General features: G+C 41.0%; 1 protein-coding gene across 3 annotated transcripts in view; it reads right to left on the bottom strand.

Moving 5' to 3' along the window:
• Positions 1-21,973, bottom strand: part of lmf1 (lipase maturation factor 1) — a 577,648-nt gene extending 555,675 nt beyond the window's left edge. For 2 of the 3 annotated variants that reach the window (XM_078240186.1, XM_078240187.1), the window contains exon 1: positions 21,655-21,973. The gene's annotated coding sequence lies outside the window, so the exon portion shown is untranslated. The remainder of the gene's footprint in view (positions 1-21,654) is intronic. The other variant, XM_078240188.1, reaches the window with a different exon arrangement.
• Positions 21,974-27,697: the final 5,724 nt, after the last annotated feature.

Here is a 27,697-nt window from a genome sequence, read left to right as displayed (position 1 = left end):
ACAACAACCCTATTTTTCCTGCACCTATCCAGTATCTCCTGACATATCCATTCTTCCACTTCCCTCGGGCTGTTGGGGGGCCTGTAGTATACCCCCAACATAGTGACTGCGCCCTTCCTGTTTCTAAGCTCCACCCAGAGTGACTCGTTACACGACCCCTCTGAATTGTCCTCCCTCTGCACCGCTGTAATATGCTCTCCAACTAATACTGCTACTCCCCCACCTCTTTTGGCCCCTCCTCTGTCTCGCCTAAAACACTTGTACCCCGGAATATTCAGCTGCCAGTCCTGTCCCTCTTTCAACCAAGTCTCTGTCACCGCAACCACATCCAAATTCCTCGTGAGCATTAAGGCCCTAAGTTCGTCTGTCTTACCTGCTACGCTCCTTGCATTGAAGTATAAGCACTCCAGACCTCCAGGCCCAGTGAGGTCATCCTCCCCCAGAGTACTCTTCTTCTTTGCCAGCCTTGTCCCAGCCCCAAGCTCGTCTCCAGCCTCTACACTTGTAGACCTAATATTTTGATCCCCACCCCCCTGCCATACTAGTTTAAAATTCATTGTTTTCAGCAAAGACAAAAGAAAGGGTTTATCGAATTCAGTCTGAGTCACTTTGCTTGTGGCATCATTGATAGGATCCTACTCTGGATCAGATTTAGTCCTACAGAATTTCAGAATCATCTCCCCACAACAAATCATCTTCCTCTCCACCCACTGAAATGGATATTGCACATATTTTGAATGATCTTTGAATGACACTTGGTGCACTAACAATTTGATAATGAAATCACACAATACATCAAGTGGGGCAGTGGGCATGTTTTCACTCTTGGTGAAGGTTTCATTCTGCACCAAACTTCCACCTATTCCATTTGGAAATGTGATCCTTGAATGACTTGTTGAGACCTATATCTAAAGGTTGAACTATGGATTTTAGACTCCCTGGTATAAATGCAACATGGATCTTACTTCTTCATAGGCTTCCTTGATCTCACATACATCTCTCACGATCAGGTCAGTGGCTGGTCTCTATCCTTATGGTACATTTGGTCTTGGGCTACTTCTTCTTCAGGATGGATTCTGCCTTCTTATATTGCTGCACCAGCTTTTCACTGATACTTTATTCCCTCACTGCAGCAGAGTTATAGACGAGTTAAAAAATATTCGATTTTTAGCTTGAAAACAGCTTTGTATGTCATTCTTTTTGCTGGACAATGCACTTCTGTTCGTCACTTGCATATCATGAGCGGTCTACTGTGTGTGGGCGTGTCTTAAACTCCCATGCATCATCTTTGCAACACAACCAGTATTGCCTGCTTCATCCACTGCACCAATTTACAGTACAAGCTGACCAAAACATGCATTTTGGAATGAAAGTTTGAGACTGACAACAAATGCAAGTATAGCATCCCACGGCTGAAAAGGGGGGGGATCAAATTATATGCTGAGTTTATGCAAAAACATTAATTTTGGAGCTCAAAAATGGGGTCTTCTCATACTCTGGGTCACATTATACACCGCAATTTACAGCAAATGATGCATAATAGTCAATGGAACAGTTCTGCTTTATGAAGTCAACAAAACTGTAGGAGTTGCACACTGGTTTAACTAAATGTAACATAGCAAATGGTTACATTTATAGTACTTTGAATTGTACATTCATATTGGCAAATCATCTTGCTTCTTATCGCTCATGGCCAAGACATGATGAGGTATGTCATATCCAGTAACCCATATCCTGTACTATGTGTCAACACTCAACATCACAACTGCGCACCATAATAATCTGCCAGGATCAACTACAGCATCTGACCTGAAGAAGTTTGATTTTCTTTTTCAAGACAGAACTGTCAAACATTTCAAACAACAGCCACAGTAATGTGTTACCAATGACAACACCGAGGCTGGAAGAATCACACTGCACTGAAACAGATTTCTTCTTTAGGCAAAGAAAATGAAACACTTTGTTCAAATTTAGATACTGCAAAAGATGGTGATGCTGTGGTATCACAGAATTAACAGCATGGAAATAGGTCACTCAGCCCAGTTGATCCATGCAGGCGTTTATGTTCCACTCACGGTGGCACAGTGGTTAGCACTGCTGCCTTACAGCGAGTTCGATTCCTGGCTTGGGTCACTGTCTGTGCAGAGTCTGCACGTTCTCCCCATGTCTGCACGGGTTTCCTCCCAGTCTGAAAGATGTGTTGGTTGCATTGGCCATGCTAAATTCTCCCTTAGTGTACCCAAACAGGTGCCGGAGTGTGACGACAAGGGGATTTTCACAGTAACTCCATTGCAGTGTTAATGTAAACCTACTTATGACATTAATAAATAAACTTTAAAACTTTAAACAAGCCTCTTTCATCCACTCCCAGAATATCCCCTGCAGTTCCTTTCTCCCTTATGAACTTATCCTCAAGTGCATCAATCCTATTCGCCTCAACAACTCCACATAATTGCTAGTCTCACTTTCACCGATGTGATATAAATTTCTACAACACATGACATGAATATTGAACGAAGAAACTAAACTAAACGTTCACTGGAGTTTGGACAACCAGCTACTTGAGCAATAGAGGTAAAATAAATTATATAAGCTTCTCCCCCCACCCCGAGCAAGTTCAAACAATAAATAATTTGCGATTTATTATTCCGTTCATGACATAAACAGAAGCTCTGAACTGTGCAAATTGTAACTGTTATATCACATACTTATAAAAGTATACACAGAACGCACAGGTCATTTTCTCCTGCCAATTGAAATTGCTTGTCAGGAACATAAACCATTGAACATGTTAATACTAATTAGTTTTATTATCCAGGAATCTACAACAGATTAAACTCCTGTGATAGCGCAGAAATAACTTCAGAAATGTTATCCTTCAATAAGCTTGACAATGAAGTGTGAAAAGGGTGTGTTGGCTAGTGGCAAGCAAGACAAAATTCATCCCCAGCCACATCATTTACATACTTTGAAATAACATTTCTACATTTGTTACAGATTATTAAGAAATGAATGGTGGAACTAATTACAGACTGAAACATTGAGCCCACAAAGTCTCACTTATATGGATTATAATGTCACTGGAACCATTTGTAGTAACTTTCATTAGCACATGGTTTCCTTTTTGTTGTGGCTAACTTGAAAACTCGGAAATGTTCCACATACTTGGTTAAACATGAAATGTATATTGTCTGTCCTACAGACTGTTTATGACTTCCAAATTCTTTGTTTAGCTTCCAAGTTACATGTAACTAAAGAGTAAATCCATTTCTTGCAAAAATAAATTCTAACACGCCTTCATAGATAGAAACTGTTGAAGACTTAGAAGTTCCAACTTTTCAAGGAGTAACAAGTTACTCCAAGTAAACAACCCTACTCAGTTGGTGCCTCTGAATCAGGACATTGTGGATTGAACTCCACTACAGGACTTGAGCACATAATCTGAGCTCTATGCATTACTGAGAGGGTGCTGCAAAAGTGTGATTTATCTGTTCTGGTCATTCAGGAGGCAATAAAAGATCTCACGGTACCATTCGGAGAGAGTTACAATCAGGGAATTCTACCTGTGTAAAAACTAACTTTCAATTCTATTAATACGTAATTAGTTTTGTTGTTTGTGACAAACAAAAATGCCCATCTTTGGCAACATAATAGCAGTGGTCCACACACGAATATACCGCCAAGCACTTTGTGGTGAACCATCGTTGGTTCCCACCAGGTAGTACTGAGCCAGGGTCTGGCCAGTACTATGGGTCTGTATATATGTTGCTGTTGGGGTTAGGGTTGGGTTGTTCTACTTGTTACTGTTGGGTTAGGGTTGGGCTGTTCTACCTGTATTATAGTTATTATGGTACATCCCAGTCGGGCTCCGCCTCCTGGGAGAGGTATAAAGGTCACTGCTCTGTCTGGGACCCCTCAGTCTGGGATCGTGTACTATATATGGTAACTTCACTGTAATAGTAAATAAAAGCCTTTATTTCCTTGAGCATCTCTAGCCTCGTGAGTAATATCGCGCATCACACTTTCAGATCTCAGAGCTGCAATATGGCATTAAACAAATGTAAGACTTCCTTTATTTGTGACAAAAAGATTCAGATTACCACTGAAAGCTCTCTTTTTTTTAAAATCATTCATCAGATGCGAGGGCAGAAGTGGTGGCAAGCCACGTTCATGAACCACTGAAGTCCATGGTGGTGTAGGTACACCCACAGTGCTGTAAGGGAGTGAGTTCCAGGATTTTGACCAGTCAGGTGGTGTGGGGGCTTGGAGAAGAATTGTCAGGTGATGGTGTACCAATGCTCTTGTTCTTCTGGTGGTATAGAATGTGGATTGGAAGTTGGTGTCGAAGAAGCCTTGGAGAATTGCTGTAATTCATCTTGTCAATAGTCCACAATGCAGCTACTGCATGCCAATGGTTGAGGGAGTGAACGTTTATGCTGTTGGATGGGGTGCAAATCACATTGGCTGCTTTGTCCTGAATGGTGAAAAGCTTCTCGAGTTTTGTTGGGGCTACATTCATCTCAGCAAGTGGCGAGTATTTCATTCCACTCTGGACTTGTGCCTTGTTAATGGTGGACACATTTTGTTTGCGGGGGGTGGGGGGGGGGGGGGGGGGGGGGGGGGGGGTCAGGATGTGAGTTACTCACCACATGATTCCCATTTTCTGACTTGCTCTTGTAGTCACAGTATTTATATAGTTGGACCAGTTTCTACTCAACAGTTAACCAGAATGTTAATTGTGGGGATTCAGTTATGATTGCATTGAATGCCAAGGAAAGACTGTTAGACTCTCTCTTCTTGAAGATGGTCATTGCCTGACACTTGAAGAGTGAAAGTTTATTTATTAGTCATAAGTAGGCTTATATTAACACTGCAATGAAGTTACTGTGCAAATTCCCTAGTCGCCACACTCCGGCGCCGTTCGGGTACACTAAGGGAGAATTTAGCATGGCCATTGCACCGAACCAGCATGGCTTTCAGACTGTGGGAGGAAACCAGAGCACCAGAGGAAACGGACGTAGACACGGGGAGGACACGCAGACTCCACACAGACAGTGAGCCAAACCAGGAATCGAACCTGGGTCCCTGGCACTGTGAGGCAGCAGTGCTAACCAGTGGGCCACCGTGCGTGGCACAGATGTTGTCAGCTCAAGGCTGAATGCTATCTACATTCACATGAGCAATTTTCTGCATTGTCAGATAGATGCCAGTATTGTGCTGTACTGGAACAGCTCAGTTAGTTCAGAGGTATGGCTCGCTCTGGAGCACAAGGTCTTTAGCCAAGGTTACCGAGGCAATTAGCACCTTTGCTATTAACAAATATCAGCCATTTCTTGATATCATATGGAATGAATGGAACTGGGATGGGGGCATCAGAAGGAGGCTAAGATGCATCATCCACTTGGCATTGAGAGCTGAAGAAGGTTGCAAAAGCTTCAATGTTGGCCTTTGCACTGATGTACTGAGCTCTGCCAGCATTGAGGATGGGATGTTTAACTGTCCAATGCCATTTACAATTCGATGAGGCAGGACAGCAGAGCTTTGGTCCAATCTGTTTGTCATGGGATCACTTCACTCTGTTGATAGAATGCTGCTTCTGCTCTTTGGTCTACACATTGTCATGTGATATAGTTTCACCAGGTTGGCACTTCATTTTTGGGTATGCCTGGACTCTTGGCTTGGTGGTAACGATTGAGTGGGGCTTACACTAGGCCATGACCTTGCATACTGTAGAGGAATACAATTCTGACCCACAGCACCTCATGGATGCTCACTTTTGAGCTGCCAAATCTGATCTGAATCTATCCCATTTGATCATAGAATCCCTACAGTGCAGAAGGAGACCATTCGGCCCATTGAGTCTGCTCCAACCACAATCCCACCCAGGTCCTATCCCCACAACCCCATGAATTTACCCTAGCTAGTCCAACCGACACTAAGGAGCAATTTAGCATGGCCAATCCACCTAACCCACACACCTTTGGAGTGTGGGAGAAAACCAGAGCACCCGGAGGAAACCCACGCAGACACGGGGAGAATGTGCAAACTCCACACACACACAGTGACCCAAGCTGGGAATCGAACCCGGATCCCCAGCGCTGTGAAGCAGCAGTGCTAACCACTGTGCCACCATGCCCCCCCAAACATAGCACAGTGATAGTGCCAGACAACATGATGGTTTGTCTCCATAAGGACTGGGCGTCGTCATTCCTACCGTTACCATCATGGCCAGGATATGGCCAGATCAATTAGTAGTGGTGTTCTAACATCACTTGTGGAGACTGAAGTCATCCATCCAGAATACATTCTGTATCCTCCCTATCCTCAGTGCTTCTTCTAAGTGATGGAGGAGTATTGATTCACCAGCTGAGGGAGGGTGGTAGACAGTAATCAGCAAGGGATTTCCTTGCCCATGTTTGAGCTGATGCCATGAAATTTCATGAGATCTGGAGTCAATGTTGAGCACTTCCAGGAATGCCTGCTCGCAAATGTATACCATTGTGCCACCTCTGGAGGGTTTGTCCTGTTTATGGGATCAGGCATACCCACACATGGAGGAGTCCGCGACATTGTTCGTAAGGTATGATTCATGAGGATGATTACATCAGTAGTTGCTTGATTTGTCTCAAGTCAGCTCCCCCAATTTTGGCAGACATCCCCAGTTGTAAGTGAACAGAAATTTGCAGGGTCAGCTGGGTTCGATATGCCTTTTGTCATATCCAGTATCTTGGTTGATGTCAGGTGGTCAGTCCAGTCCAAGTATTATTCTTCTTTGACTTTTCTCTACCAGTTTGAGAGAACTGAATGACTTATTAGGTCATTTCAGATGGCAGTTACGAGTCAACTAATTAAGGATTGGGCAGTATGATGGTAATGTTACTGGACTAGTAAGCCCAGAAGCTTGGATTAATGTTCCTGACATGGGATCTAATCCCACCCCAAAAGGTGCAAAAAGTTTAGGTCAATTAAAATAAATCTGGAATAAAGAGCTAATGCTAGTGTCTGTACTGATGACCATGAAACTACTGAACTGGGGTAAAATTCCATCTGGTTCATTATTTTAGGGAAGGAAATCTGCTGTCCTTACCTAGTCTGGTCTACATATCACTCCAAACCCACAGCAGTGTGGTTGACTTTTAACTGCCCTCTAAAATGATCCAGAACGTCATTCAGTTGTAACAAATCACTGCAGAAAAGTCATGTTATACAAAATGGAAACCTAGAGAGAGACCACAAACTTCACATATTATTTTGAAGGAAACAACATGTAACATGGCAAAGAGATACATTGGTTCATTAAAGGATTACAAATGGTTCCATCCTATCTATCCAATTGTAGCCAGAAAATCACATGCAATGACTTGTCTTCCCTCTCCCCAACTGTTACTTCGAGAGTCCCCGAAATATATATCCTCGGCCCACTTGTTGCCCCTCAGTAACATCATCCTAAAGATATCAGGTTCCACATGTATGTTGATGATTCCCAGTTCTATCTCCTCAACACCTCTTTTAACCCTTCCTTGTCTGGCATCCTCCTGGATGATTAGAAATTTCCTCCAACTAAACATTGGAAAGCCGAAGCCCTCCTTGACTCTTGTCACTAACTCAAATCCACAGCCACAGATCCATCCATCTATCTGTCAAATGTTTTGAGGCTGAAACAGACTGCTCATAATCTTGGTGTCTTATTTGACTCTAAAATGAGCATCTGACCACATATCCACACTATTATTAGGACCAAAAATACCACCTTCATAACTTTGCCCAACTCTTCTCTGCCTCTGCTGAAACACTCATGCCTTTGTTAACTCTAGACTTGACTCCTCCAATGCTCTCCTGACTGGTCTCCCATTTTTCACAAACTTGAGGTCATCCCAAACTCTGTTACTTGTGTTCTAACTCACATCCAGACCCACTTACTCATCACCCGTGCTCACTGACCTACAATTCTCATCCTTATTTACAAATTCCTCTATGACCGCGCCCCTTCGCACCTATCCCCTCTTAAAGTGCAATACCTTGCCAAGATGCATGCATTTCTTCAAATCTGTCCTTTTGTTCATACCCAATTTTAATTGCTCCAACTCAGGCCTTCTACTGCTAAAATATTAAGCTCTGGAATTTCCTTCCTAAACAGCTAAACCTCTTTATCACTCATGCCTTCCATAAAACGGTCCTTAAAACCCACCACTTTGACCATGAATCTGCCCTATCCATATGGGCCACATCCTTATATGATGTAGTGCATGCTCATACACCTAGGAGACTAAAATACATTAAAGGTTTGCTTGCTGTTGTTAGCAGCAAGGTTTAATACTCAAATTTTCCATACAGTGGATTCCTAATCATTGCTGCACTGGAAAGGGAAGCTGGGAGAATTTTTTTAAAATTCATTTGTGGGACATGGGCATCACTGGCTGGGCCAGCATTTATTGCCCATCCCTAGTTGCCCTTGAGAAGATGGTGGTGAGCCGCCTTCTTGAATCGCTGCAGTCCATGAGACTTTGATATTGATCCATTGATACAACTGAGTGTCTCACTCGGCCATTTCAGAGGGACAGCTGAGAGTCAACCACATTGCTGTGGCTCTGGAGTCTCATGTAGGCTAGACCAGGTAAGGACAGGAGATTTCTTTCCCTAAAGGACATTAGTGAACCAGGTGGGTTTTTCCGACAATCGGCAATGGTTTCCTGGTCATCAGTAGATTCTCAAATCCAGATTTTTTTTAAAATTCAAATCCCACTATCTGCCATGGTGGGATTCGAACCCGGCTCCCCAGAACATTAGCTGAGTTTCTGGATTAATAGTCCAGCGATAATACCACTGGGCCATCGTCGTCTCATTTGTGACATCTGTCCATAGATATAACCAAAATTTAAAAAACAGAAGATATGTCACTCTTGGCAACCCCTCTGCAACAAAGCCACAATAGGACCTACCAGAAAACATCTACCTAACTCCTTAATTGAGGGGGTGGCATACAACTAGGATGTGCAAAAGTAATTCTAAAAAAGAGTGGAGAACAACGAAATAAGCTAGGGAGGTATCAAGATTTTTTAATGTAAAAATTTGTGTTTGTACACCAAGTCCGAAGAAAATAAATTAGAGGAAAAATTCTTGGAAATCAATTAAATTAAGAGAGGCGTGTATGGAGTTCAGGTGAGGGAGTAAATTACCATAATTTAGTGAAAAAACAACTGCAAGTAGATAAATGGCCATCTCTGTAGTTTTCTTTTTGAGCACTCGATAGCTCTGTTCATACAACCAATATTTGCAAAAAAAAGACATAGGAGAAAAGCAAAGGATTATATATACATGTATTAAAACCACACTTGTATTGGCAAAAATATATTGCATCTGGATCTACAGCTAACCAAGTTGTGACCACAGAAACAGTGTGACCTGCATCTGCTAAATGTTCAGATTTCTCCACAACATGACAAATAAAATTGCACATTCATTTATAAAAATTAAATCAACTAAAGGGTGAATCCCCAAAACATGAGGAGTACAATGCATCAGTATTAACCAGTATTCAGAAAATAACATTTCATAAGGCAAACAAAATGCTACTGCCATACAAAAAAACAGTTGTACTTGAGTCTTAGCACTCCATGCAAGCTGTCAAAATGCTTGACAAAATTAATCTTTCCTTTGGATTTCTGTACATTTTAAACAATGGTATCCTCAGAATTGGAAACTGATTTGGGACTATCATGGAGTGGAATATTGTTTTGTCAAAAAATACCAAATCAAAATGTGAAAAGGCACAGCCAAAACAAGAATGAGATAGCAAAAGAAAAATAGGGTTTCTACAAAATTATAGAATGTTATGGAACAGCAGGAGGCCATTTGATCCATTGTACCTGTGCTATCTCCTTGATAGGGCTATTCCATTAGTACCACTTTCCTGATCTTTCCCAACAGCACATGCACAAGAAGAAATATGAAATTTAGTTCCAATAAGCACCGATATTCAGATGCACCTTGAAATCTAAAGTGAATTTCAGATATCATGGTGACTTGTTAGTCAATTTCCCACACACTTTTCCAGAAAATTTCTCAAGGAAGATGTATAACATATGTTACTGGATTTTCCACCCACCATCTCCCATTTCCAGTTACTGTCTTAACAGTTAGAGAAAAATAACTAGATCCTGCTGTCACTCAATGCAATAAAGTACTCATTTCCAAATCCCCCTCCTTCCCGCCACCCTGAACTTGAAATGAGAACCAGAAATGTTAAACTAATTTGATTACCAAGTGCAACAAGTCATCTTGTGGTTGATCAATTGACATTGTTGGGCCTTAATAAATGTTCAAAATGTTGAATCACAGCATTAAGCTGAATCATCCAACAATTGAAATATCTGCATGGGATAATCTAAGGAAGATAATTTAGAGCTTTGTGTGCAGTCAGCCACTATTTGAGGTTTTTAAATCAATTAAGACTTAATCTATACATCTCAGTCTTGAAATTTTTGCTTGGCTTTTTTATGCTGTTCTAACAGGCATGTTCTTTTATTACAAAAAGGTTGCCAGAAATATTTACATTTCAAAAAAGTGTGTTTTTTTTTAAAATGTCACGAAGAAGCAACTTCAATGACAGCAGACTCTTTTTTCAATTCTTTGAATAAAGCTTTTTTTAATATCTGTCTAAAATACCTAATATTAGTGCGTACCTGATTCCAGCAGTTTAATTCCAATTCATATTCCAACTTAAAATTGTCCTCTGCTCTTTAATTCTCCTCTCTGTCTTTATAAAGTCAACTTTCTGATGCCTCTTTTCCGGTCTGAAAAACTCAATCCTATCAGTCTTTCTTCACAACTCAAATCCCAGATCATGTTGTTTTTTTCCCCTCTTTCTCCAGTGCTCATTTACATCATATAGAGCTCATTGGCATGTTGTCCAGATCACGTTGGGCGTATCAAAGTGGACTTCCTTTTAAAGGTTCTGTCGGTTTACAAAATAGGGAAACATTCTATTTGAGAGCTATCTATTCTTCATCAGTAAATTAAATAGGTGTAATTACTACCCAAAGCAAATTGCCTCAAAGTGTGGAGTAATGTAACAATCAATACATGGTGCAGCAACACTAGTTTGCAAATATGGTCATCTTCAGAAAGCGTAAAGGAGAACATGCCCCATCTACATCAACGGGGATGAAGGGTCGAGAGCTTCAAGTTTGTAGGTGTTCAGATCACCAACAACCTGTCCTGGTCCCTCCATGCTGACACTATCGTTAAGAAAGCCCACCAACGCCTTCACTTTCTCAGAAGACTAAGGAAATTTGGCACGTCAGCTACGACTCTCACCAACTTTCACAGATGCACCATAGAAAGTATTCTTTCTAGTTGTATCACAGCTTGGTATGGTTCCTGCTCTGCCCAAGGCCACAAAGAACTACAAAAGGTCGTGAATGTAGCCCAATCCATCACGCAAACCAGCCTCCCATCCATTGACTCAGGTCTACACTTCCCACTGCCTCGTCAAAGCAGCCAGCATAATTAAGGACACCACGCACCCCGGACATTCTCTCTTCCACCTTCTTCCTTCAGGAAAAAGATACAAAAGTCTGAGGTCACGTACCATCCGACTCAAGAACAGCTTCTTCCCTGCTGCTGTCAGACTTTTGAATGGACTTACCTTGCATTAAGTTGATCTTTCTCTACACTCTAGCTATGACTGTAACACTACATTTCCTTCTCTATGAACAGTATGCTTTGTCTGTATAGCACGCAGGAAACAATACTTTTCACTGTATGTTAATACGTGACAATAATAAATCAAAACAAATAGTGAAGGATATTGTTGAGAATGAATGCACTTATAACGGCAAATTTGAACATTTCTCAAAGACTCAATTGAGATATGTCCAATCATTGCCTTAATCTAATGCAATATAATTTTTAGCACTGAGAGGAATTATTAATGAGTGTTATAGCCTATTTGGAACAGCAACCCAGAAATCAAGAGTTCACATCTCCCACATAAAATTGTGAAACTGAACTCAATAAATCTGGTCATTTGTGGGCGAATACATTATTAAAAAAGCTAACTGGTTCAATCATGTTATAAGTTTTTTGTGTCGGTCTTCACGGTGGAGGACACAAATAGTTTGCCAAATATTAACGATAGAGGGTTGGCGGCAGGAGAAATACTTAATACAATTAATGTTACCAGAGGGGCAGTGCTGGGTAGACTAATGGGACTGAAGGTGGACAAGTCCCCGGGTCCGGATGGAATGCATCCCAGGGTATTGAAAGAAATGTCAGAGGTAATAGTGGATGCGTTAGTGATTATTTATCAAAACTCGTTGCATTCTGGGGTAGTGCCGGTTGATTGGAAAACGGCTAATGTTACGCCGCTGTTTAAAAAAGGAAGGAGACAAAAGGCGGGTAACTATAGGCCGGTCAGCTTAACGTCTGTAGTAGGGAAAATGCTGGAATCCATTATTAAAGAGGAGATAGCAGGGCATCTGGATAGAAATGGTTCGATCAATCAGACACAGCATGGATTCATGAGGGGAAAGTCGTGCTTGACGAACATGTTGGATTTTTATGAAGATGTGACTAGGGCGGTTGATGGAGGAGAACCGGTGGATGCGGTGTTTTTGGATTTCCAAAAGGCGTTTGATAAGGTGCCCCATAAAAGGCTGCTGAAGAAGATTAGGGCACACGGAGTTGGGGGTAGTGTGTTAAAGTGGATTGGGGACTGGCTATCCGACAGGAAGCAAAGAGTCGGAATAAATGGGTGTTTTTCCGGTTGGAGGAAGGTAACTAGTGGCGTGCCGCAGGGATCGGTACTCGGGCCACAACTGTTTACCATTTATATAGATGATCTGGAGGAGGGGACGGAGTGTAGGGTAACGAAGTTTGCAGACGACACAAAGATAAGTGGAAAAGTGAATCGTGTGGAGGACGGAGAAGATCTGCAGAGAGATTTGGACAGGCTGAGTGAGTGGGCGAGGATATGGCAAATGGAGTATAACGTTGAGAAATGCGAGGTTATACACTTTGGAGGAAATAATAACAAATGGGATTACTATCTCAATGGAAACAAATTAAAACATGCGTCTCATGCACAAGGACCCCCTTAAGGGAATTAAGGGTTATGGGGATCAGGCGGCTAAGTGGTACTGATCCACGTCAGATCAGCCATGATCTTATTGAATGGCGGGGCAGGCTCGAGGGGCTAGATGGCCTACTCCTGCTCCTATTTCTTATGTTCTTATGTTCTTATGTTCTTCAAGGAAGAAAACATGCATCCCCTGCCACGTGGTATTACCCTGTATGTTGTTCCAGTCGCACGCTATGTGGCTGACTTTTAATATCCTCAGGTTAACTAGGAATAAGCATCAAATATTAAATTGCCAGCATTGCCCACAACAGAAAAGCAAATTAAAAATGAGAAAATCATATAAAAAATTAGCATCATTTTAAAATCACTGATTTTTGCAACACAGATAAGATAAGTTGCCTGATCACAATGTTTTCTTGCAGGCTGAGTGGCTCAAGAAAGCTTCAATTTTTTGTACCATATATTTCAATGGTTGGATTGACTAAAAAGGGTCTTCAGATTTTTCTAGGCTCATTCTTGACTAACCAGAAATTGTGCTTCCTGATGCATAAACAACACACAAATGATTCAGGAGACTGCCATATCCTTCCTATCCAAAGATGTACTTTGTGGATGGTTAAACATTATCCAATTCACTCTCATAGGAACAGGGCCATTAATAAGTTATTAATTGTTAGATGAAACCAGATCTTGGAACTATAGCAGTGAACAAAGAACAAAGAACAATACAGCACAGGAACAGGCCCTTCGGCCCTCCAAGCCCGCGCCGCTCCCCGGTCCAGGATTGAATCCTGAATCCAGGATCCCCGCCCAATTTTCCAGCCTATCTACATACCAATATCCTATCCACCGAGCTGTCCCTCACAGCTACGATGCTTTGTTCATTACAACCTATTAACTCACCCCCACCCCCCTATTCCAGACCATGTGATCCCCAGGGAGAGGCGAAAACCCAGAGTGAAAAACCCCAGGGCCAATATGGGGAAAAAAAAAATCTGGGAAATTCCTCTCCGACCCCCTGAGGCGATCGAAACGAGTCCAGGAGATCACAATGGCCCTGATCGGAAAATGCTTCCCAACCCTAGTCATTTCCACTTCCATGAACACCATATGAATTCCCTGCCCCCGAGACAGGTTCCCAACTATCCGCAGTCTCGCTCTGTACTGGCACCAGCAAGATGATCATAGAATGAAGTCTTGAAACGAGAAACAAGGAACAATTAGCCCGCGCCGCTCCCTGGTCCAAACTAGACCACTCTTTTGTATCCCTCCATTCCCACTCCGGTCATATAGCTGTCTAGATAAGTCTTAAACGTTCCCAGTGTGTCCGCCTCCACCACCTTGCCCGGCAACACATTCCAGGCCCCCACGACCCTCTGTGTGAAATATGTCCTTCTGATATCTGTGTTAAACCTCCCCCCCTTCAAAGAACAAAGAACAAAGAACAGTACAGCACAGGAAACAGGCCTTCGGCCCTCCAAGCCTGTGCCGCTCCTTGGTCCAACTAGACCAATCGTTTGTATCCCTCCATTCCCAGGCTGCTCATGTGACTAAAGTGACAGAAATATGTACGAACAACTTAAACTGCAGAGACTGCACTCTCATGCCACACAAATATTGTCCATTTTTTGTGAACAAGCTGAATGAAGGACAAATGTTCACACGCAAGATCATAACTGAGGTCAAAACAGAGCAGAAAATGAGGCAAGTCAGGAACCAATCAGAAGATTCCAAATCTTGGTTTTTAAAGGAATGTAGACTATAAGAGGAAGTGAAGACTGAACAATTACACGATTGCAGGCATTCAAAAAGACCACAAAAGATGCAGTCAGAACCACCTTAGCTCTGGTAATGCCAAACTCTAAACTCAAGTACTGTACCAGTCAGAATTTCAGATGATGTTTTAAGTATCTATGTATTTTGCCTTTAGCTAGCTATTCGAAGAAACACAATTAAAGACAACTAACCTCAACTGTTCTTTTCAGAATTTTTTTGTGGTCGCTCGGAGGAACAGTGGTTAGCACTGCTACCTCACAGCGCCAGGGACCTGAGTTCAATTCCGGCCGTGGGTGACTGTGTGGGGTTTGCACGTTCTCCCTGTGTCTGCATCAGTTTCCTCCCAAAGTCCAAAAATGTGCGGGTTAGGTTGATTGGCCATGCTAAATTGCCCCTTAGTTTCAGGGGGATTAGCAAGATAAATACATGGGGTTATGGGGTTAGGGCAGATTGTCATCAGTGCAGGCTCGATGGGCCGAATGGCCTCCATCTGTACTGCATGGATTCTTTGATTCTATGACTACAAATATCACACTGACATTATTTCAGTTTTAATAAAAATTGGAATGGGAATTAAGCAGAAAGTACCTGCAAGACAAAAAACTTGCAATTTAATCCCATACCCTGCAGTCAACAATTACTGACCCTCAGACTTCAGCACATTATCTGACCTGCTGTCCCCTAAATTTCCAATGTGCAGGAACTAGAAAGCTCCAATTAACGTAGCATCCACAACTTTTGGGGTGAAGATGGTTCCAAAATTTTACAACGTTTGTGTGAAAAGGTGCTTCCTGATTTTACCCTCGAGGGAAGGGACCAAAATCTAATTTTAATATTCAAATTTTACCAGGTATTTACAGCACGGAAATAAACCTTTCACATTATCAGGTCCACACTGTTATTTATGCTCAATTTGAGCCTCCCCCCACCAGTCGTCACCTTCTCCCATCAACATGTCCTTCTATTTATGATTCCTTCAGAAGCTTCTAGCTTTGCCTCGAGTACATCTATGCTAGAACTACTCCCTGTGGTAGCAAGTTCTACCTTCTATCCACTTTCCTCCTATCTACCCAAGAAGTTTTTCCTGAATTCACTATTGGATTTATTACTATTTTATTTTTCTGGCCCTAGTTTGTGTCCTGCCCACAACTGGAAATACCTTCTCTACATCTGCCACGTCAAAATCTTTCATAATCTATCGGGTTACCCCTCAGGTCTCTCTTTTTCAAAGAAAGAGCCCCAGCTTGTTCCATCATCCCCCTTGTTCTTGATTCTTCCATTTGATAGGATAGCTACTCCGTGTCTATCCTATCAAATTATTTTATTAAGGACTAAACGGTATGCAAGGCAAACATACTAAAGTTGAACAAACAACATACTCGGTAGGGTTCACTTCATTTTATATGTTGTACTTACCGAGAATTATGACAGCAGCAGGCAAAGACAATTAATTTGTGCATCATTTTCATATGAGACAATAAATAACCAGCTAATTTAACAGAGTACGTAACGTGAGAGCAAGCAAAACCTGAAAAATTATTATACAACTGAAATTAAGCAGTATCTGTCCTTTGTGTGATAGTGTTCAAAAATAATTAAATTGTACTCAGATGGGTTAACAGTAAAGTCCCTGGGCATACAACATGGTAATGTGTTATTTGACCATGCAATGACCTATATCAGAATGACTGATGAATAAAATAATTATGCTTGAGTGAACTGTAGCACGTATGCACAGTGCACAATTGCTTCCTTAACAGATTTCTATTACCATTATACAGACGTAATAAATGCTAAAATGTGTGTGTAACTGACGATACTCATTAATTTCAAGCAATGGCACATACCAAGTTGCATCCAGAAAGGAAATACAGCACATTGAAATTACCCTTTTTGAACCAGTAGCAGAATTTTCCATTTTCTAAAAAGTCACTAAAAATAGACACCAAAATCTGTAAAGGGTCTGTTTTCAGGAAGAGCAAGAATGAACAAAATCATATAGGATCAAAGACATCATCTTTCAGAAATCACACAGCGACAAGCATGACTTTTCACACAAACCATTCAGAATATTGTCGTGGACTTCAACACGATGTAATCTGTGCTATAATCTGATAAGAATTTTTTTCGTCATGGAATAAAGTGCAACATGATGTGGGTTGCATATTTTAACCAGGGAAAACATTATTTGGTTTGCTCAAGAAAGCAGCTACAGATCTAGATATGTTTAAAATAAATGAGTCTTGTGAGGAATACCATCAGTGAGAGTTGGACAGCCAATCAGTTTTCATGGTTACATTTACCACAGCAATATGCAAACAAAATCTGTAAATGATATTCAACCATATAAAAGTCACTAAAATCAAATAATAAAATGAAGAATTTAGGATTTTCATATGCTTTAGTTACCTTATGGCAAGGGTTGAAGTGCACACGCAAACACTAAATACTCTTATATACACATGTACATGCATCATATTATATACCTGTCAAATCATCTGTAATTTCCTCTATTCTATTCTGCAGTTCAGGCCAATAAAAATGTTTTTGTATTTTCGCTCAAGTTTTCCTTACTTCTACATGATCCCTACTGGAACTGTAGACTTGTCATAGTCGGCGGGGGTCCGTGTAGCTAGCCTGGGACTCCAGCTTTGTTTGGTACTGTCTTTTGGGCATCTTCGATGGATTTCCTTGGATCATATCTGGCTTTCTTGTATAGGTCAGGGTCGCCTGACTTGAACGCCTCAGGCCCAGACTTCAGTCAGCAGTGGATATCCCTGTTCATCCATGGTTTCCGGTTGGGAAACACGCTGATTTGCTTCTTCGCTACCTGGGCCACCTAACCCTGGATCCCATGAGATTTAACCTAATGCAACAACCTACTATGCAGTACCTTGTCAAAGGTCTTGCTAAAGTCCATGTGGACAATATCAACTGCACTGCCGTCATCTACCTTCTTAGTTACTCCTTCAAAAAATTCAATCAAATTTGTGAGACATGATTTTCCACTCACAAAGCCATGCTGACTGTCCCTAATCAGTCCTTGCCTCTCTAAATGCCTGGAAATCCTGTCTCTCAGAATACCTTCTAACAACTTACCCACTACAGACATGAGGTGCACCGGCCTGTAGTTCCCAGGCTTTTCCCTGCAGCCCTTCTTAAACAAAGTCACAACATTTGCCACCCTCCAATCTTCAGACATCTCACCTGTGGCTATCGATGATTCAAATATCTTTGTTAGGGGACTCCCAATTTCCTCCCTCGCCTCCCATAACATCCTGGGATACACTTCAGCAGGTCCCAGGGATTTATCTCCTTTGATACACAAAGACTTCCAGCACCTCCTTCTCTGCAATATGTACACTCCTCAAGACGTCATTATTTATTTCCCCAAGTTCCCTAACATCCATGCCTTTCTCAACAGTAAATACTTATGAGAAATATTCATTTAGGATCTCACCCATTTCTTGTAGATTCGCACATAGATGACCTTGTTGATCCTTAAGAGGCCCTACTCTCTCCCTAGTTACCCTTTTGCCTTTCATGTATTTGTAGGAGCTCTTTGAATTCTCCTTTGCCTTATCTGCCAAAGCAATCTTGTGTCCCCTTTTTGCTCTCCTGATTTCTCTCTTAACTCTACTCCGACATCCTCCATACTCTTCAAGGGATCCACTTGATCACAGCTGCTTATGAATGTCATATGCATCCTTTTTCTTGACCAGGGTCTCAATATCCCGAGTCATCCAGAGTTCCCTACTTCTACCAGCCTCGCCCTTCACTCTAAAAGGAATGTGCTTACTCTGAACCCTGTTTAACACACTTTTGAAAGCCTCCCACTTACCAGATGTCCGTTTGTCTGCCAACAGATTCCCCCAATCAGCTTTTGAAAGTTCCTGTCTAATACCATCAAAACTGGCCTTGCCCTAATTTAGAATTTTAACTTTTGGGCCAGACCTATCATTCTCCATAGCTATCTTAAAACTAATGGAATTATGGTCACTGGTCCCAAAGTAATCCCTCACTAACACTTCTGTCACCAGCCCTTCCTTTTTTCCCCCAGGTGGAGATCAAGTTTTGCCCCCTCTTTCATCAGCCCATCCACATACTGAATGAGAAATTCCTCCTGAGCACACAACAAATTTCTCTCCAAGCAAGCTCCTAATGCGATGGCTGTCTCAGTCAATGTTGGGAAAGTTGAAGTCCCCTACTATTACCATCTTATTTTTCTTGGACCCATCTGTAATCGCCTGAAATATTTGCTCCTCAATTTCCTTCTGACTATTTTGGGACCTCTAGAACAATCCTATCAAAGTGATCTCCCCTTTCTTATTTCTCAGTTCTAACCATAGACTCAGTGGACAAACCCTCAGAAATATCCCCTCTCAGTACTGCGTGATGTTCTCCCTAACCAAAAACACAACTCTCCCCCTCCTCTCCTACCTCCTATTCTATCTTCCCTATAGCATCTGTACCCTGGAACTTTGAGCTGCGAGTCCTGTCCCTCCCTTAGCCATGTTTCAATAACAGCTGTAATATCCCGGTCCCATGTACCCATCCATGCCCTGAGTTCAACTGCCTTGCCCATCAGGCCTCTTGAAATAAATGCAGTTTAATCTAGATTTCCCTTGCTCTCTGCCCTGCTCTTCCCTGACCTGTCTAGTGCTAGAATTACTGACACTGCCTTTACTATTTAACATGCTCGCTTTAATTTGATTTTTAAAAATTTATTCATGGGACATGGGCGTCACTGGCTGGTCAGCATTTCTAGCCCATCCAAGTTGCCAGAGGGCAGTTGATATGGCTTTGGAGTCACACATAGGCCAAACCAGTAAGGATGGCAGATTTTCTTCCCTAAAGAATATTAGTGAACCAGATGGGTTTTTCCGACAATCGGCAATAGTTTTATGGTCATCAGTAGATTTGTAATTCCAGATATATTTATTGCATTCAAATTCCATAGTCTGCTGTGGCGGGTTTCGAACCAGGGTCCTCAGAACATAAGCTGAGTTTCTGGGTTAATAGTCTAGTGATAATACCACTAGGCTATCGTCTCCCCATATATTATTTATATCACGGTTTAAGTAAAGCTCTAACAAAATGAAACAGTTTAACTCTTTGATTTGCTTTAGTATTGTCACATGTGTTGGTACAGAGTGAAAACTATGGTTTCTTGCGCACTATACAGACAAAGCAAACCATTCATAGAGAAGGAAAGGAGAGAGTGCAGAACGTAGTGTTACAGTCATAGCTAGGGTGTAGAGAAAGATCAACTTAATGCGAGGTAGGTCCGTTCAAAAGTCTGATGGCAGCAGGGAAGAAGCTGTTCTTGAGTAGGTTTGTACGTGCCATCAGACTTTTGTATCTTTTTCCCGAAGGAAGAAGGCGGAAGAGAGTATGTCCAGGGTGTGTGAGGTCCTTAATTATGCTGGCTGCTTTTCCGAGGCAGCGGCAAGTGTAGACAGTATCAACGGCTGGTCTGCATGATGGACTGGGCTTCGTTCATGACCCTTTGTAGTTTCTTGCGGTCTTGGGCAGAGCAGGAGCCATACCAAGCTGTGATACAACCAGAAAGAATGCTTTCTAGGGTGTATCTGTAAATGTTGGAGAGAGTTGTCGTGGACATATCAAATTTTCTTAGTCTTCTGAGAAAGTAGAGGCATTAATGGGCTTTCTTAACTATAGTGTTGGCATGGGGGGACCAGAACAGGTTGTTGGTGATCTGGACACCTACAAACCTGTAGCTCTTGGCCATTTCTACTTCCTCCCCATTGATGTAGACAGGGGCATGTCCTCCACCACACTTCCTGAAGTCGATGACTATGTCCTTTGTTTTGTTGACATGGGCACAGTTTATCCTGGGTAACAATATTGCTGGATCACAGGTGGGAGTGATGCCTATTATGGTTGAAAAGCCAGTGGAAAATCAAACTGAGATGTTGCAGGAAGCATGCCCTGGGATGTTTCCCGACTGCGTGGTAACAAGATCCCTGTACAGCTGCAGTAAGACAACTTTGCTCCTGTACTCAAGTCCTCTTACAATGAAGGTCAACATACCATTTGCCTCCCAGTTATGATGGCCACAAAGCGCATAGGGGATCATCAATAGATCTCCCCATAAGCTTTGTGGAGTATGAACTCCCTTATTGAGCGAGCAGAGGCTGACTCAATGGGAAGTTAGCAGTGGGGGGTTAAAACCCGCTGCTTCAACCCGGACCGGCATTCTGTTGGTCCCCGGGTATTGACTTGCATGCTGTAAGCTGCAAATGCAGCTCTTTCTCTGCCTCGATATGGAGGTAGTTTTAGACTTTGACAATCCACCCAGATTAAGGCAGATATCACACTAGAATAATATCTATTGCCACAATCTCATGTTTTATTTCAAGACCTACAGGGCAAAACCAACTAGATCAGTGCATTTTTGGCAACATAATTTATTCATAAACATTTTTTGTCAGTGACCTGGGTATTGTACGGTTCCAATTGTCAGTCTTTATATGGAATATTAAGATTCCATACAAAATTATATTGAATGTTCCAGTAATAAAATCAAAAACAAGGGCCTCATAAAGCTTTTCTTACTACATACATGCATCTTCAGAAAATAAATGCAAAAGTTATTTTCTATTAATGATAAAACATTTTTTTAAATCTCCTGTAGTGCTGTTCATAATAGATAATAGCATACAACATCCCATAAGATGCTGTATTTCCCATTTTCCCATGCAACACACAGTATTATATAACCAACTAATGATAAAATTCCTTTTTCTACTCTAACTATACAATATTATAGTCACTTCACTCACCATATTTGGCCAATGTTCACCAACGAGTGATAGAGGATCCACAAAAGAAGCATGATTATCATGTTGGCACATCCTGTCAGTAGTATGAACACTGAAAGTCCCATTCCCAACAAAGCAATATTGTCAAGGTGTGCGTCCATGTCAGACCAATCCAGGAACCACAGAATTGTTGGTGCATAGCTAAAAGCCTCGAAACCAACTTTGCCCCCAGCATACCGTTGAATTTTCTGTAAATACAGTTTCCCTGGTAGCAGTCCTGTTTTTCCAAGCAACTGTCTGTTTTGGTGATAGCCAACAGAGAAGGCCACAACTGCAAAGGAGAGACAGACAATACTGAGTAACATTATGAATGAAACGTAAAGTATGATGCATATCTTTCACGGTCAAGAGATAATTTAACATTGAACAGTGACAAATGCTGTGCATGAATTGTCATGACAATCGTAACAACTGTACAATACCCAGGTCACTGAAAACATACTCTCTTCTTCCATTGGAAAAAAGATACAAAAGTCTGCGATCACGTACCAACCGACTCAAGAACAGCGTCTTCTCTGCTGCTGTTAGACTTTTGAATGGACCTATCTTGCATTAAGTTGATCTTTCACGACACCCTAGCTCTGACTGTATCACTACATTCTCCACTCCCTCCTTTCCTTCTCTATGTACAGTATGCTTTGTCTGTATAGTGCGCAAGAAACAATACTTTTCACTATGTACTAATACTTGTGACAATAATAAATCAAATCAAAAATCAAATTAAATTGTGTCTAAGAATAAATGATGTTGGTAAAAATGCCAGCTCTGCAGCAACAAATTTAAGACATGACATTTCTCTTTCATAATCCATTTTGTTTCCAGAAAAGCTTCATGCTGAACATGACAATTGAAAAGAGCAAGTTGACTCGAGTTAGATCAGTGCAATATCTTTTGAAATGAAATCCAAATTTAAACATAAGGCAGCGTATACATTCAATTTTCAAATATGTCAGTACCGTATCAGGATCTTGAAACAAGTTGAGACTATTTGAAATCTTGTAGATTGTGTTCACAGTTAGCACAAAACTTGAAAATCTAGTGTGCTTTCTATCTAACACTAATATTCATCAAATCATGAAGTCTTGTCTCTCTTCTATAATCAGCTTACCTCACGCAAACTCCAAGGGCTGTTGCACCATAAAACAAAATAGGACTTGAACACAGCTGATGGCTAATTTTGCCAATCATATCCTTCCTTTATATTGGAAATTTATGCATATCGTGATTCACCAAACTTCTGAATGTCCTGAATATAAATTGTTGTATAACCGTGAGGATAATTCTACACTCCACAGCTCAATAGAGCTGTGGGCAACTAAAAAAAACCCTTAAAATTTATTTTTGCTATAAAAAATGCAATTACCATATGCAGTATAATCATAGTCCTATACTAAAAAACTCTGAAAATGTATCATTTTAAATTGCAATGTATGATATCAAGCTTCTTTAAATAGAAGATATCAAACAATCATTTAGCAACAATGCAACAGCATTCTAAAAAGAATTTCAAGGCTACTGGGATCCTTGTTCATAAACGGTACAAATACAATGAATTTAGAATATTTCTTCATCAAGCCACTGGTACAAAATTACATGCATTTTAGTTTGTCTAAGATAAATTCTAAACTGACTTCACCAAAAGATCATGAGTGACAGAGCAATAACAATTTGACATGTCCACTACAACTCTCACCAACTTTGACAGATGCACCAATAGAAAGCCTCCATTCTGGTTGAATCACAGCTTGGTATGGCTCCTGCCCTGTCCAAGACCACAAGAAACTACAAAGGGTTGCGAACAAAGCCCAGTCTATCACACAAATCTGTCTCCCATCCATTGACTTTGCCTACACTTCCCGTTGCCTCGGAAAAGCAACCAGCATAATCAAGGATCCCGCGCACCCCGGATATACTCTCTTCCACCTTCTTCCGTCGGGAAAAAGATACAAAAGTCTGAGGTCATGTACTAACCAACTCAAAAACTGCTTCTTCCCTGCTGCCATTAGACTTTTGATTGGACCTACCTTATATTAAATTGACTGTTCTCTACATGCTAGCTATAACTGTAACATTACATTCTGCACTCTCTCCTTTTCTCCTCCATGAACGCTATACTTTGTATAATGCGCAAGAAACAATACTTTTCCCTGTATCCCAATGCATGTGACAATAATAAATCAAATCAAAATTTGGAACATTCCAACAGTTAAAAGAGTGGACCCAGAAGCATCAGATGACTTTGAAACACAGCTGAATGCTGGACTGGGGATAGCTGAAATGTTCTTTGGATGAAGCAATCTTTTTTCATCTTTGGCTTTTCCACATGAACACAGGATTCACAATTTTGTTGAGAGGGTTTATTCAATACAGAATACAAGTCCGTGATACCAACGCATAAAAGGATAAATAAAAAAGCGCATATACCTGAGCCTCATTTGAATGCCAATGTCTTGGAGTTTAAACTTTAAAAAAAACACCAGAAAGCATTATAGTGAAAAATTGACACTAAGGTTGCAATTTGGAGCATTCAGTGTTCCGGTTTGATCCAACATGAGCTTACTCACCCTACATCCACCTGATTCCCCAATCATAGCCTTAAGGTGTCACGGGGAAACCAGCAACTACTAACTGGAGGAGGAAAAATTACAAGTCCAGTTGTGCTCATGCTTCCCTTACAAAACTCCTAGCAGGTACTCAAGGTGATATTGGCACGGCCTGGGAACAGTTTGCCTGTCTCTTTCTAAGCTACAATGTGGTCCAGAGAGTAAAGAGTTAGACTGAGAAGGGAGGACCTCATACAATCTGAACAGTTTAAATTGATCACTTAGTTTAATTGACTGTCAACACATAAATGAAACATGAAAAGAAGAAGCATGTTTGCTTCGATCAATCTTCGGGTCCAAGTTTGACACAAGGTACAAACACCAGTACACAAGGACAATGCCAGTTTACAAACCATGTTAGCTTCCCTTAACTTGATGAGTTTCTGGCAACTTCTGAACCCCGAATTATGTTATGACACAGTCACGTACTAAAGTTAAAGTTAATTTATTAGTCACAAGTAAGGCTTACAACACTGCAATGAAGTTACTGTGAAATTCCTCTCATCGCCACACTCCGGCACCTGTTCGGGTCAATGCACCTAACCAGCACGTCTTTCAGACTGTGGGAGGACCCGGAGGAAAGTCATGTAGACACGGGGAGAACATGCAAACTCCACACAGACAGTGACATAAGCCTGGAATCGAACCTGGGTCCCTGGCGCTGTGAGGCAGCAGTGCTAACCACTGTGCTGCCCTTCAAACCAATTTTTTTTTAAAAAAGACTAAGTAAAGTTGGCAAATGTTTGAACGGTGAATATGAAATTGTAGAACTGCAGACCTATCCTCACCCAAGTGATGAGAATAGCTGAATTATAATGCTTGGCACAAATTTTCTTAGACCCTGATTGCATAACCTTTGCACTGATCAGTAACCTAAACCAGGGTTGCCCCAACTGTCAAAACTACTTTCAGTTCACAACTGAAACTACACCTGGCAATCCATAATGAATCTTTGAGTATCACCTGCTTGCTTCGTGTCAGTTATACTTGGTTTAAAAATAAAAAGGAAACTATCGTAATAAATACAAGCTTATGGACTGAGCTGTTAGAATTTGTCAGATCTTTTGAATTCCCTGTAAACATTGGACGAATATTCAACTGGGCATATGGACCTTTTTCATAAACCGCATGATTTTCCTACTGTACATCAGAAAGAGCAATAAAGAAAAGAATCAAATTTTACTGTGTTCTGTGACTCCATGAAGAACTGGATGGGAAAGACACAGGGTTCTTAAAACCAAGTTATCATTTGTGTACTACCACACTATTATGAAGTCGATGGTCAAGTTACCATCAAAGCAAACTGTAGAAAAAATAAGCAAACATTCATCCAAAATGCAGAGGGAAAAATGGCCCTCCTGGAAGCATGTAAACTAAACATCAAAGACATGACCAGTACAGGAACTTTTGCTAGTCTTTTGGCAATTCAGCGGTATTACAATCTAGACCTAATGAGCAAATATGGTTGCATATGTACAGACAATGCTGTGGCTTCAGTTACACTGTTCATTTTCAATGTCAATGATGCTATTATGTTTCCTCAAGTTGCATGTGAATATGCCTTACAGAACAGCCAGAAGGGTTTTGCTATTACTGCATTAATGAACTTGCATTCACTTACTTATCAACAATAATCTATTCCACATTGTAACGTCAAGTTATATTTGACCAGCAGGCTGACCCTAGCCATTCTATTTTTCCAATAAATGGGGAGAAATAAAGTTGGACATATTCCACACTCCAGGAGAAAAACATGGGTGACTGCACATGGTATCATTTGATGAAAAGCGCAAACAATGCACCAAAAATGCCAATGCCTTAACTTGAAAACCATGTGGTAGTGGTATCATTCTTCCTTGAATATTCTATGGTATCCCAACATGAAGAGCCACTGGCAAGCTATGTTGGTGTTACAGAAATGTTGCCGAGGAGCAGTTGTTATTTTGATCAACAACTTGCTTTTAACGTAGAATAACATTTCAAGAGCCTTTACAAAGACATAAGGAAAGGCAGACGTTGAAATACGGGTTCTCAATGTTCCTCGTAATAAAGAACAGTTAAATGGTCATCCAGATACTGGAAACAAAAGCTGAGTCCAGGCAATCATTGATGCAGGTTTCAGAGTACTTCAGCCTGACACTCTCAGTGTGCATGCACTCATATTGGTGAACAATGCTTTTCAATAGCAAACTACCTATTGGCCCCTTGGTAGTTTTCTGTGGGAAAGAAAACTCAACTATGCCCTGAGTTCATCACTATTGTGCAACAGAATTCAATCATTGTTTATGAAAAATCATAATTAGAAGGTAATTAATTCAATGTTCAGTAAGTGAGCATAAATGTTATTCCAATATTTGAGTCAGAGCAACCTGTTCATCTTAGAAATTTGGATGGTTGCAGTTTAAAACAGTTCAAAACAATGGCTTTCATTTATACTTTCTACTCCCAAAGTATCTATGATGCTTACTGTTTTCAAAATTGAGAGGTAGGCCGCAATTTCCAAAACATTTCAAAATCACATGAACAAAAACAACATATTTAAAGAAAAAGTGAATGGCAATACATTTTATATAGTCAACTGCCCAAATGACTCAATGAGCAAATGCACAGTCCTGAATGAGCAATATAGACAAGCCCAAGGTGTACCCTTACAACTGTGCTGTGTGAACTGCAATCAACCTGAACAAACTGTACTGCGTTTTGCCTAAAATACAACTGGGCTACACAGAGGAAATGCAATTATCCATTATTTGCACTCCAGATACAGTAATTTGCACTGAAAAATATACATACACAATGGCCATACAAAGCCTATAGGCTGAGGCATCAATATTCCAACGGTCAAAGTGATGGCTGACACTCGCTCATTAAGTTTGCAGATAGAAGGGAGAATGCCTTGTAGCTGTGGATCCTTCCTCAGCTTGGTATTCATCTTCAGTTTTTTCCACTGGGTTTTGCTTAGACTCTAAACCTATGTAAGTAAATGCAATACCTCAATTCAGCATTGCCCCCAGGTGATCCGCCTGAGGTCATGAACTCACGGCCCAGGAAATCACACTCATGAGTCTGCAGAATGTTTAGACATCATCTGCCCACAACGCTTATGATGATGATACATAATAATGCAATAAATTTAGTTCTGAAGTAAATTACTGACATATCCAACAGCTCTTTCATACAGACTGCTGGATTAAATGCTTAAATTATAGGCAAATTACTGTAGTATTAAGTTTAAGTTATTGAAATCATCAGGTTTCATAGATGCGTGTATGCATACACACATACATCTATATATAGATACACACTATATCTATATTAAGATGATGAAATCAAAATAAATAGGAACATGAATCATAATAAATAGGAACAGGCAATTAAGCCTGCTCCACCAT

Source organism: Mustelus asterias, chromosome 23, assembly GCF_964213995.1.
Source record: "Mustelus asterias chromosome 23, sMusAst1.hap1.1, whole genome shotgun sequence".
Classification (NCBI taxonomy): Eukaryota; Metazoa; Chordata; class Chondrichthyes; order Carcharhiniformes; family Triakidae; genus Mustelus; species Mustelus asterias.
The sequence above is the reverse complement of the archived record's forward strand: the minus strand, read 5'-3'. Positions and strand labels throughout refer to the sequence as shown.